Source organism: Ptychodera flava, chromosome 2 (assembly GCF_041260155.1).
Source record: "Ptychodera flava strain L36383 chromosome 2, AS_Pfla_20210202, whole genome shotgun sequence".
NCBI lineage: Eukaryota > Metazoa > Hemichordata > Enteropneusta > Ptychoderidae > Ptychodera > Ptychodera flava.
In genome coordinates, this window is record NC_091929.1 from 1,296,988 (window position 1) to 1,309,355 (window position 12,368).

Below are 12,368 nucleotides of genomic sequence, written 5' to 3' on the forward strand. Positions count from 1 at the left end.
CATTTTTGATAAATTTGAAAAATATGAAGATCCAATTATCCCAAATTAGCTCCAATTGTGTTTAAAGGTAACATGTAAGAATGGGCCTTCTTTAGAGCTTCCACTGGTAATGATGCTGCCACACCCACATGATAATGGTATATCCAAAACTGCCACCAAGTTAAACAAGTATTGCAGTATCATAGACAAATGGGGAAACTTCCAAGCAAAAACCTATCAAGGAGCCTGTGGCATCACATATGTACATCTGTCATCTGTCTGCCAGGTCAAACCAAATTTTCAAGCATCAAACCAGGAATTTGTATGTAGGCCATTACTTGACTTACACAGCAAACAATTCCATAAATAAAAAATATGACAATAGAAAGAAACAGAAACCTTTCAAACCAAATTTCCAAACATTTTAGCTCTGCTGTCAGTGACGCAGAGCTTATCAAATAGGTTGATTTTCCGTCATTGTCCGTCGTCGTCGTCCATCGTCATCGCCCATCAACGATTGTCTTCTCCTCGGACACCACAAGTCCAATTGCTTTGAAATTTTATATGCAGTTCACTTGGGGTGACCTCACTTAAGTTTGTTCAAATCGTGGTGAAATTTGCATATTTGTATTTTTGGGGCATTTTTTGCTGTTTTTGGTAAAAAAATCTTCTCTAAAACCGCTTGTCCGATTGCTTTGAAATTTGATATGCAGTTTACTTAGGGTGACTTCAGTCAGATTGTTCAAATTGTGGTGAAATTTGCATATTTGTATTTTTAAGGCAATTTTTGTCGTTTTTGGTAAAAAAATCTTTAAAAATCTTCTTCTTCAAAACTACCAGTCAGATAGCTTTGATATTTGGTACATATGTCCCTAGGGATGATCTATTTCAGATTTGTTCAAATTGTGCAGAAATATGCAAATTTGCATTTTTAAGGCAATTTTTGCCATTTTTGGTCAAAAATGTATTTCTCAAAAAGTACTGGTCTGATAGCTTTGAAATTTGGTATGCAGGTTCCTATAGATGAACTTAATTATATTTATTGAAATTATGATGAAATCTGCAATTTTGTATTTTTGGGTAAATTTTTTCCATTTTTGGTCAAAAAATGTATTTCTCAAAAAATACTGGTCTGATAGCTTTCTAATTCGATATGCAAGTTTCTACAGATAAACTTAATGTGAAATTTTGAAATTATGATGAAATCTGCGATTTTGTATTTTTGGGGCAATTTTTTCCATTTTTGGTCAAAAATGTGTTTCTCGAAAAGTATTGGTCTACTAGCTTTGAAATTCGGTATACAGTTTTCTATAGATAAACTAAGTAATATATATTGAATTTCTTATGAAATTTGTAATTTTTTATTTTGGGGCAATTTTGCCATTTTTGGTCAAAAATGTGTTTCTCGAAAAGTATTGGCCTACTAGCTTTGAAATTCGGTATACAGGTTTCTATAGATAAACTAAGTTATATATATTTGGTCCAAGTACTGGTCTGATTGATAGCTTTGAAAGTTGGTATAGTTGGTATTTTTGGGGCAATTTTTTCCATTTTTGGTCAAAAATGTGTTTCTCGAAAAGTATTGGTCTACTAGCTTTGAAATTCGGTGTACAGGTTTCTATAGATAAACTAAGTAATATATATTGAATTTCTGATGAAATTTGTAATTTTTACCTTCTCGTGTCTATTTATAGACAGAGAAGGTATTAGAGTTGAAAACCAATATGCTGCTGTCAAGAACTTCCGTCTGTCAAGACTTCCGTCTGTCAAGATCCGTTGACGGCATGCCATTGTGATGGGTCATATCATAAACTGGTGGGGGTGTTCATGGCTCAGGTTGCGGTGTGGGAGAACGATTTTGAGCTATGACAAAAATCAAAAGGGACTTAGCGGCATAGCCACAGTGTTAAGCTTTCTCCAAGGTTTCTTAGTTGACTAAAATCTATTACAGACTACTGAGCTGACGTTAGGGGTACTCACTTTGTGTTTGCTCACTCTGTGAGCGCTAGTGTTTGGTACTGAGTTGCGTGGATATCCCCTTATGGCCTCACGTGATCTGTAGGCCTGTTGCATAATCTGCAGAGAGATCATATGCCTCCGAGTCTGAAAACTGTCATTGTGTAAGCCTGTCGGCATTTTCCTTGCATTTTCTCATTTAATTTTGCAAAATATCGGCGAGTACCTCAATATTTCAAGATAACTCTTTCTTCCCAATCGTTTCCTGGAGTTTCAGAGTCATATGAACGAAAATGAGTGAAAGTTTTAGACAGGAAAATCGGACGTCGGCCATGTTCAAGTTTACAGTACAATCAGAAGTTTATGTGGAGGAAATAACTAACAAACACAGGAGTGTTCATGATGCCCGCCCTCTAGTGGCAGACCCTCCTATATGAAGTACCACATTTGATGCTTGTGGAAAGCTTGACCACACAAGAGCATTTAAACTTTTAGAAAATGACAAACTGAATAAGAAGGTATTCAGAAAATGTCAAATACTGAGGAAAAATGCGCAAATATTCAAAATAAACAGGTTAACTGATTGGTCAGCTATAAAAAACAATGAAAATGTTTATGATCAAAAGTTTTTGAGATGCGCACATTTTAACAAATACAGAAATTATTAACATTATAAATATAAGACCAAACTATTTTTTCAGGGATGGGACAGGTTGGAAATGAGGGGTGAGAGACAAAGGCACTCTATGCTGCATGTGGATGCAGCCACACCATTTCATTTACAGCATACTTATTCACTGTGTTGTGTTCAAGTTCCATATTGTACTGACTGTCATACAAGGATAACATAAGCAAATCAAATCAAATTAGAAAAGGATCAATGCTGTTGTGTGGATTTTGCTGAACATGGCTGATATTTCGCCCTATATATTTGGTATCCAGCAAAGGCATATTTGATGTAAAGTCAAAATTAACACTACATTGCTGACAATATATTTTACCGTTTCTGCATGAATTTTTCTTTTTTAAATTATAGTATATTAGTACTTCAAACAGATTAACAGTTATCGTGATGTCAACCCATAATTTTACATCACAAAGACTGTAATTCTGCCAATTTTGTTGTTTTTCAGTCATTTTAAATTTTGCACTGCATAAGATGATTGAACAAATTGCAATGTTTGAATTTGTAAACTCAAAGAATAAAAATCCTTTGGTCACAAATTAAATTATTTTTTGAAAAGAAATTTACTCTTAAACACTTTTAGCATATATTCTTTACACGGTCATGTATTTCAAGGAAAATATGCCTATTAAAACAGTAATTCTTCACTTTCAATTTTTTTTCAATACTATGACAATTATCAGCCATGAGGTTATACAAACACAAGACCAGATAGGCGTTTTCATCATTTCCACAGGACTCTTTGGAAAATCCATTAAAAACAGTTAAAAGTGACTGAAAATGATCACTTGGTATACATTTAATTTACAGATGCCAGGTTGTGTATTTCACATGCACTCAGGTCAGTAAGGAAGTGCGTCATTACTATTTTGGACTGTTAATTCTTATTTCTGAATTGTTTAACTTTTTTCCACATTGAACTATCTTTAGGCAGTTTATACAGTAGCTTAGAATTTTTTTGATTGATGTATTAAATCATCTTTTGGGTTATTTGGGTCCATATCCCACCTCATGCTCCTACATCATCAACTATTTACCAACAACTCCATGCCAACAACCAATTACCTGACCTGGCCACACATTAGAGAAGGTACAGCGTCATTGACGGTATTTTTTATTTTTGGGGCAATTTTTGCCATTTTTGGTCAAAAAATGTGTTTCTCAAAAAATACTAGTCTGATAGCTTTGAAATTCGATATGCAGGTTCCTACAGATGAACTTAATGTGATATTTTGAAGTTATGATTAAATCTGCAATTTTTGCCATTTTCGGTCAAAAAATTTTTCTCAAGAACTGCAAGTCGATAGCTTGGATATTTGGTATACAGTTTTCAAGGGATCATTGTAATATGATACATTAAAATTATGGTGAAATCTGCAATTTTATTTGGGGGGCAATTTTTAGCTCTCATGTGGTATACTAAAGCGAGCTCATTGTATAAGGTGAATCAGTTAATTTGCATCTCATTTACATGTCGTCTATCTGTATGTATGTATGTATGTATGTATATATGTATGTATATACGAATGTATGTCTGTTAGTATCACTATTAGGCTGCGAAGGACACACCAATTGATACATGAGATGGCTGATGTCGGCGTCCAGTCGATGATTTTGAACCACATGTACAATTGCGTCATCTTTTCCAAGTGGGTCAAATATCATCTGCTCATCCATTTAAGTAACACAGTTCACGGTCAGCAAAAATCTTAAACTCTTGAACAATTTTTACCTCTGTTTTACAAAATAAAAACCGCTTTTGAGAAACAAATATTTGGTTTAAAGTTAAAGTTATTTTGTAAAAGTTTTTTTGGTAAAAGTTTTTAAAAACAGTTTACCCCAAAATTAAAGTTTCCCATACAGAATTAAAAGTTGCTGTGGAGAAATAAAATTTCTTACAAATATTAAATCTATTGTCAAGAAACAAGAGTTTATGTTAAAAAGTAATAAATTTCCATAACGTGTAGGGGAGTTGGTACTCTTGAACAATTTTTACTTTTGTTTTACAAAATAATAAATACTTTTGAGAAACAAATATTTTGTTTAAAGGTAAGGTTAAAAATACTTTTGAGAAATAAATATTTTGTTTAAGTTAAAGTTCATTTTTTAAAAGTTAAAGTTTTTTTGTTCAGTGTTTTAAAACTTTTCACTCCAAAATAAAATTTCCTGTACAAAATTAAAGCTCGCGGTGGAGAAATAAAATCTCTTATAAATATTAAAGATATTGTCAAGAAAAGTTATAGTTTATATTCAAAAGTAATAAAGTTCCGTGGCGTAGGGGCCACCGTACAAAACGGACTGTTTTTCAGCATGTTGTATCGTAATTAGACTTGGTTCAAGTCTGTGATTTGTGAATGTTTGAGTGGAGTGAACGCGATGGTTTGTATTTTGTTTTCATGTGAAACGCGTGAGTCGAGTGGACGCGATGAGTGGGGTGAACGCTATACAGGGGAGTTTCACCGGAATCCGGCAGAAACTAACTCACTACTGCGCAGACTCATGCATTCAATCGCTGGGAAAACTTGGCCTGGGCTGCCAAATTCCAATACTAGTAGGTTGGTACGAAATAGGAAAGACAAAAGAGAAACTATTATAAATGATTTTTTTTTAAATTCACCGACTTGAACCAAGTCTATATCGTAATATGTTATCACTGCTATTCTTCCTGCCAATCTTTGCGCCCTGCAAATTCACACCTGTCAAGTAATGTTTAAATGTTTTCGTCTTTAAGCTTTTAAGAACATTGCATTGTTTGTACTGATCATTTTACTGCCCTTTGTTTGATGTTTTTAGTGTATGTTTTGTGCTTTGTAATTTTATTTCTTTATGTACTTTGTATGTCATAGAGGGCCCTGGGGAAGATTAGCATTTACGCTAACCAGGTTTTCTGTTAAGGATGTTTCCCTCTTTAAATAAAGTTTAAATAAAAGATAAAAAAAATAAAAAAATAAGGTTATTTAGCCCTACATTCAAAGCCACTCCAAATCCAAAATCGCCTGCCATGTTTATAGTGGGTAGAACAATGTTTCTAGGCTATTTCCCTTACAGAACTGTATCAGCCTCGGTATCTGCTAAAGTGCGGGTTGCGGGTTGCGGGCTGCGGGTTTTTAGAATTATGGCTAGATTTCTATTGGCATTTAGTATATAAGAAATAAAACCTTTAGAAGGTGTCTATTATCAATAATCATGATCAGGTCTATCGTACAGTATCCCTTTTCCTGCCAAGTCCATATTTCAACATCAGGTCAAGATGGTTAAAATTAATGAAACACAACTATATGGTGTATTTTAACATAATACTGTACATTTGAAGGCTGTTGAAAACATATGTGCTGTAAACTTGATTTTTTGGACTAAAGATGCTATAACAGACCAAACCAAATGGGTGAAAATACGTTATGTTTCTGAAAAAAAAATCAAAATCTGCTAAACTTAAAAGCGGCGATTCCGAGGACCAATTATTTATTCCGAGCTGCCTGGCCATTACAAATAGTTTGGGATCTGAAATCACTTTCTTTCTTGCCATGGATGTGAGTGAGAAATAGGCCTAATACCAGACTGACAAAAAAAATTGCGCCTCGGAAATGTCACCACTTATCGCGGAATGAAAATTGTTACATTTCTGGTATCGGGCCATAGGAAGTAAATTCTTTGTAATGCATCTATTCACAACACATACAGAAATTTAAACAATGCCTACTTAAATGCAATCTGTAAGGAAAGATTTGACTTCAAAAGCGTAGAAGTGATGTGTATTTAAATGCCGTGTATTTTTCATGAAATCTTTAAAAAAAAAAGATGTACACAAAGGACTTAGTTTACTTTGCCGGTTCGGTTCAACCAAGGTCGCGACCGCAGAGAACGACATTCCGCTAACATGTTACGCGCCGGTGCGTTGACTTATTTTCAGGAGTCGATCTAATAGGAATATAGATGAGTTTGTGTTCTGCAGCTCTCAATAATTGTGTATCTCCTAATATCATGAGCGTAAGCCTTATTCTATGACTTGCACCTGCAGTATGATAGTCGCTCCATATGCATTTGATCCAGCGTGATATGAAAAGTTTCCCAGGACTATTATCGTGTTCACCACAATAAAGTAATTTTAAACGGCATTGAAAACGATTCTGAAAATTGTGCTTTTATCGGCGGTTGAACTAATCTGAAGTGTGAGAAGGGCATGCCCGGGAGGGCATGGCATTCTATGAAAAAGTAACAAATTATTAGGCGTGTCGGGGTCCGAGTTTCAACGAACTGAACTTGAAGTTCATCTCCCAGTTCATCTGTGCTGTCAACGATCCGAAATTACTTTCAAACCACAGTCGTTTGGAGAGCTATTCAGCGCTGGGACTATTCGCCCCATAGACGAGTGTACAGAAGCGAGAAATTTCTCGCTTATATACACTCGTCTATGGGGCGAATAGTCCCAGCGCTGAATAGCTCTCCAAACGACTGTGTTTCAAACTATCCATCCTAATCATAACATAAAAAGTTAATATAGCGAGTTGTTGTGAAATCTGTCTTGTGTTCATATTATTAGGGTCATTCGTGTTCAGTCATATCATTTCGAAAGCTTCGATCGGCAGTGCGCTGTGCAACGGCGAACGTTGGATGGGAAGTGGACTATTCTGACGTTGGTGGCGCTTTACCAGATGTAATATTCAAGAAGTTCACGGCTTTTATTCCATAAACAAATACATCTAGACACTATTTTAGCATTTATTCTAACTACTGGCGAAAATGATACCAAAAAAACACATTTTTCATGCCGCAACCCGCAGCCCGCAACCCGCAAAATAGCGCATCCGATCAGCCTCGTAGTTGTTTTAACCGTCACGGTGTACTGCCCCTTCAGAAGCACTGCATATAGCCGCCCTGCGGGCGTGGCCAAACCAGTCACGACCGGTTTGGTATCAACTTATCCTTGGTTAGTTGGTAGTCAGGATGTTAGGCCAAAAAATAAAAAGAAATCTTTCTGGTTAGGCCTTTCTTTAAAAAATGATGCGACGACGCGAATTTTTTATTTTTTTTCCTCAAGGGAGTATACGTAACGAAAGAAATTACACAGAAACAATCACTTGAGGCGTACACCATTAACGATTCTCATGAAGTTTGATTTTCATTGTTGAAAACTGTTTACTGCTTGCCGATAATAAATGCAAGATGAATCCTAGAATTTATCACCCAATAGATTGTACTTTTATTTCATAACAGATCAAAGGAGGCGCAAAAACTGTGTACTCGGTTGACCTGACGGATCTCGCATATTTCAAGGGTTAACGATCACTGCATACAGTGCCGCACGTAGAGACTCCGTATCGCATTTCATGGCCGCATCTATCGCCTACGGACACACACTGTATTGATATGGTATTTTGTAATGTATGGAGAATCTCTGTCAACCAAAAACCATAAAGTTCAAGTGTAAAGTGAAAACAGCCTCCCCCAAAACTATGACAAGTTAAAATTATTTTACCTACATTTTCGTCCCCCCATTCTTCTTTAATAATGTTTGTAAGTGTAGACAGCGATGTACTACTGAGTCAGCCAAATACTTATAGAAAGAATCATTAAACAAGGCAGGCTCGTTAGTAATTGATTTTCTACAAAAAGAGAAATTTCCTCACTATCTACGCAATATCTACCTACCTGCTTACCTATTCACTCATGTACGGGTAATCGGCTTACCGTGATGGTTAGGGTCAGAGTTTGCCAAGTATCTCTACACGAAACACGATTGGATCTAATTGGGATGATTGGATGGTGAAGTAATGTCTTTAAAATCTGCAACTGTAAGTTAATCTGCTTTTCTTTTTACGTTACACACTTGTTTTTATGAGTAATTTATAATATTGAGACAATTAGCTATAGGGCACCTAAGATTTTTGAGAAATCTCAAAAATATGAAGATCCAATTATCCCAAAATAGTTCCAATAGTGTTACGACTGAATTCTTCTGCTTTTACCGACCATCTCTCTATCTATCTATCTATCTATCTATCTATCTATCTATCTATCTACTATCTATCTATCTGTCTGTCTATCTATCTATCAGAGAGACAGAGAACTCTCGGTCAGTTGGCCTATCTGTCTGTCTGTCTTTCTGACCGTCCGTCCGTCTGTTTATCTGTTTGCCCGTTCGTGTAGATCGTAAATATTCATTGAATGTTTTTGTTAAGATTATAATTACCATTTGGTGTTTAGATAAAATTTCGTAGAGTTTTCTGAGCATAATAACTGAATAGGTTATCGAGATGGCGATATCCAGGCTTCACTTTATCACTGCAACTTTTATTTACTTCGGGAAGTGTGATAGAGCAAGATAAATTAAACATCAGTATATCCATCCTAATACACACCTATCTTACACTGTCTGGATCTAAGTCACTGCACGATCGCACTTCAATGAGGGAGACAGTCAAATTGACAACAAATTGTAACAGTAATGCAACCGACAAAAGCTACGTGTGAAATTCCTGTAAACCACGGATCATTCTGAAAGCGAACCTTGAGAACAATTTGGTGGTATCTTCATTGAAACCAGAACACAAAAACCGTACAAAATGTACTAGTTAAACCTACCAAATTTGGAGATCTTTATCTTTGATGTTCAGTCCTCGTTTGAATGTTGCTGAAGTCTTAAGCTGGATCTTCCTGTCAAACGAAAAGTATTTGTTCATTGAACGATGTACCTTGTCATTGGCATTGCCTGGCACTGTAATAATTGCAACGTCTCTGTCCCCCAGTCATTGACATTGTGTGGCACTATATATATGTCCTAATTTTGACATGAACAGCACACAGTAACATCGTCACAATCGAGTATAATGAGCATGTATAGGCCAGGGAATAAAGTCTGGCATTTCAACCCTTAGTCATCGTAAACTGTAACCCCAGTGTGTTTGAAACATGACACGCAGAAAATGTGGCATATATGACAATAAAAGGGGAGTAGAGTGGCAAAGACATTTCAACCATTCTCTCCAATGAATTCAGCTATCTTTAGGAATAATCATCTGTAAAAAGTGTGCATCTTTTCATCGTTGATTATCAGATACAATCACAGGGGACCCAGAAGGCTGGTTGTTGTTGTTGTTGTTCTTGTTGTTGTTTGTATTGTTGTTTATGTTCATTAGTCGTGTTGTTTTTGTTTACTAATAAAATTCAACGAAGATAACTATTGTGTCGTTGTTGTTTCAAACATAATGTAGATGTCATAAGAAACACTACAAGGACGCTATCATTATTTGACCCGATGCAACTGTCTCCAAACGTTCACTATCTTCATGTTAAAGTATAAGTGAAGATAGTGTACGTTTGGAGAGAGTTGCATCCGGTCAAACAACAACACAATAGTTATCTTCGTGGAATTGTATTGGTAAACAGCAGTAATACGACTAATAAACATAAACAACAATACAAACAACAACACCAACAACCACCAGACTTCTGGGTCCCCTGTGGTACAACATTTATGTCGATGAACAGCGAACGCAATTGTTGTTTTATGTTACAAAATGTAATTTCCGGGCGAAGCTATGTTAATCGAATTTACATATTTATCCGTTGTTACTTTTGGAAAAATGAAAAAAAAATGTTCAGAGCTCTCAGCATCAATGCTATTGTATAAATATAAATCATTGCCAACATCCTTTAAATATTGAGAGTCTAAAGGGTCTTGGGAGTTGCTTCCAGCACATCGGACACTCAAGACTGAGATTGAACTTGCTGCGGTTCCGTAGCCCTACCACTCCCTTTGCTGGTTGTGTTGCTGCCCTAACACAACCAGCATCAGCAAAGGGAGTGGTAGGGCTACGGATCCGCACAGGCCTGGGATCCGCAGCAAAGATTGAACCACAGATGCGGAGGGGTCTACCGTTGAACGCGTTACAATTCCAGGATCGTGAAAGGAGGTGACCCTGGAGTAGAGAAGTAGTTCAAGACACAGTCCCTTGTATGGAGGAACTGTGTTCAAGATAAGGACGTCCGTTTTGCAACCCTTAAACGGAGACTGCAAGATGAAAACCACCGCGCAAGTCTTTTCTCGAAGTGGTATAGGCTAAATCAAATGATGTATGGCTTTAGCTTAGATGTAATTACTATAGGTAACAGTATCAGGCCTATTATAAGGTTTTAGGACGTCTGATGAAACATCGACAGGCAACATTTGAGTACTAGATACCGATTTACATAATAACTTTACAAGACTGGTGAGAGTCTGTCAGACATAGGCCTAGTCAGCGCAAAGATGAAACAAGTGCGTAGTCTTTCAGGCAATATTGGGAGCTCTTAAGGGGTATGCGGCTTGAAAGTGAAATGTTTCTCAAGGAATATTTCAACCATTCCTTTTCCGAATCAAGACTAAAAATCGAGGGTCACCGTGCAAATTTTGTTGCAAGAGAAACAAATTATCCAAGATTTACCGCGCCGATATTTTAAATTCAAAATGGCCGCCATCCCTGTTTTCTCTATGAAGAAAATTAAAATTTTCGATTTTCGAAACTGTGAAACGTTTTCTTACACCAATTGAAAGCTTTGAAATGACCCACCACAAGTGATAGATTAAAAAGGAAATGTAAAAGTTTGAGAGTCCGAATATCTGTATTAAAGGTGCATTCTGCCGTTTTCACTTAGGGAGCCGTCATTATTTACGGCCTGGGGTCGGAGGAATGCGAGGGGGGTCACTCAAAAAATGGAAAACTTTTGGGGGGGTTGCTCAAAATGTGGAGAGGGAGGAGGGGGTTTAATCAATTTTTGGTACAAAATAAATTGAAATACCCCTCAGATTGCACCATTGCACACATGATCAATTTCTCAAAATTTTTGATGCGAAGTTCTCGTGCTCTCCCCTTGGGGTGTTCTTTACTAGTAAAACAAATTGAAAACACCTCTCAGATTGCACCAGACTGCACCATTGCTAACTTCGATTTCTCAAAATATTTAAAGGATATAGAACAAAACTGAACTGTTATTAATTCATCCTTTATTATCACAGAATCATACATTTTAATTGACTTCAGGTTAATAACCATTTTGACTTTTAACCATACATATTCATGCTTTTCATTAGAAGCCAGAAGCTGGAGAAATGACACAAGAAGGTCACAAGTTTTCCATTCCTGCATATTCTTTGGTCTTCAATCTCTGGCAAACTGAGAACTGTTTTTAACAAAAATGTATTGTCATTGTTTGGTTTTGGAATATTTTGACTCAAACACTGTCATGCAAAAAATGTGATAAAAATATCAGTGTTCAATGTCACTTTCAAACAATTTTACTGAGTGCAAAATAAATTGAAACACCTCTCAGACTGCACTGTTACATCAATTTATCAAATTTTTCAATGCGAGAGGGGGTACATCCCCTCTCGTGCTCTCCCCCTGGGATGTTCTAACAGTTTTACTTAGTAAACAAGCAAATTAAAAAATACCTCTCCGATTGCACCACACTGCACCAGTGCACATATCAAATTCTAAAATTCTCCTGGCAGGCAAGGGGATACCCCTTCTGACACTTTCCCCCTCAGCCTGTTGCAAGTTGTCCCCCCTCCCTTACTTTCAAATTCTAACCAGTCAGATATCCTGGTGAAAACCCTGTCATGATAACCATCCAAATTAAACAATACTTCCGGTATATCGTTGGAATCTGGTTATAGCACGAGTTTGTATCTGTATTTTGTTGTCACTTTGTTGGTTTCACCTTTTTCAACCGTCATAAGATAACCGATGATAATCTAGCTGGTCAATAC

General features: G+C 36.5%; 1 protein-coding gene across 1 annotated transcript in view; it reads right to left on the reverse strand.

Annotated features, from left to right (window-relative positions):
• Positions 1–12,368, reverse strand: part of LOC139151207 (G1/S-specific cyclin-D2-like) — a 94,079-nt gene that overhangs the window by 6,435 nt on the left and 75,276 nt on the right. Inside the window, exon 2 of the mRNA XM_070723826.1 lies at positions 9,203–9,274. The gene's annotated coding sequence lies outside the window, so the exon portion shown is untranslated. The remainder of the gene's footprint in view (positions 1–9,202; positions 9,275–12,368) is intronic.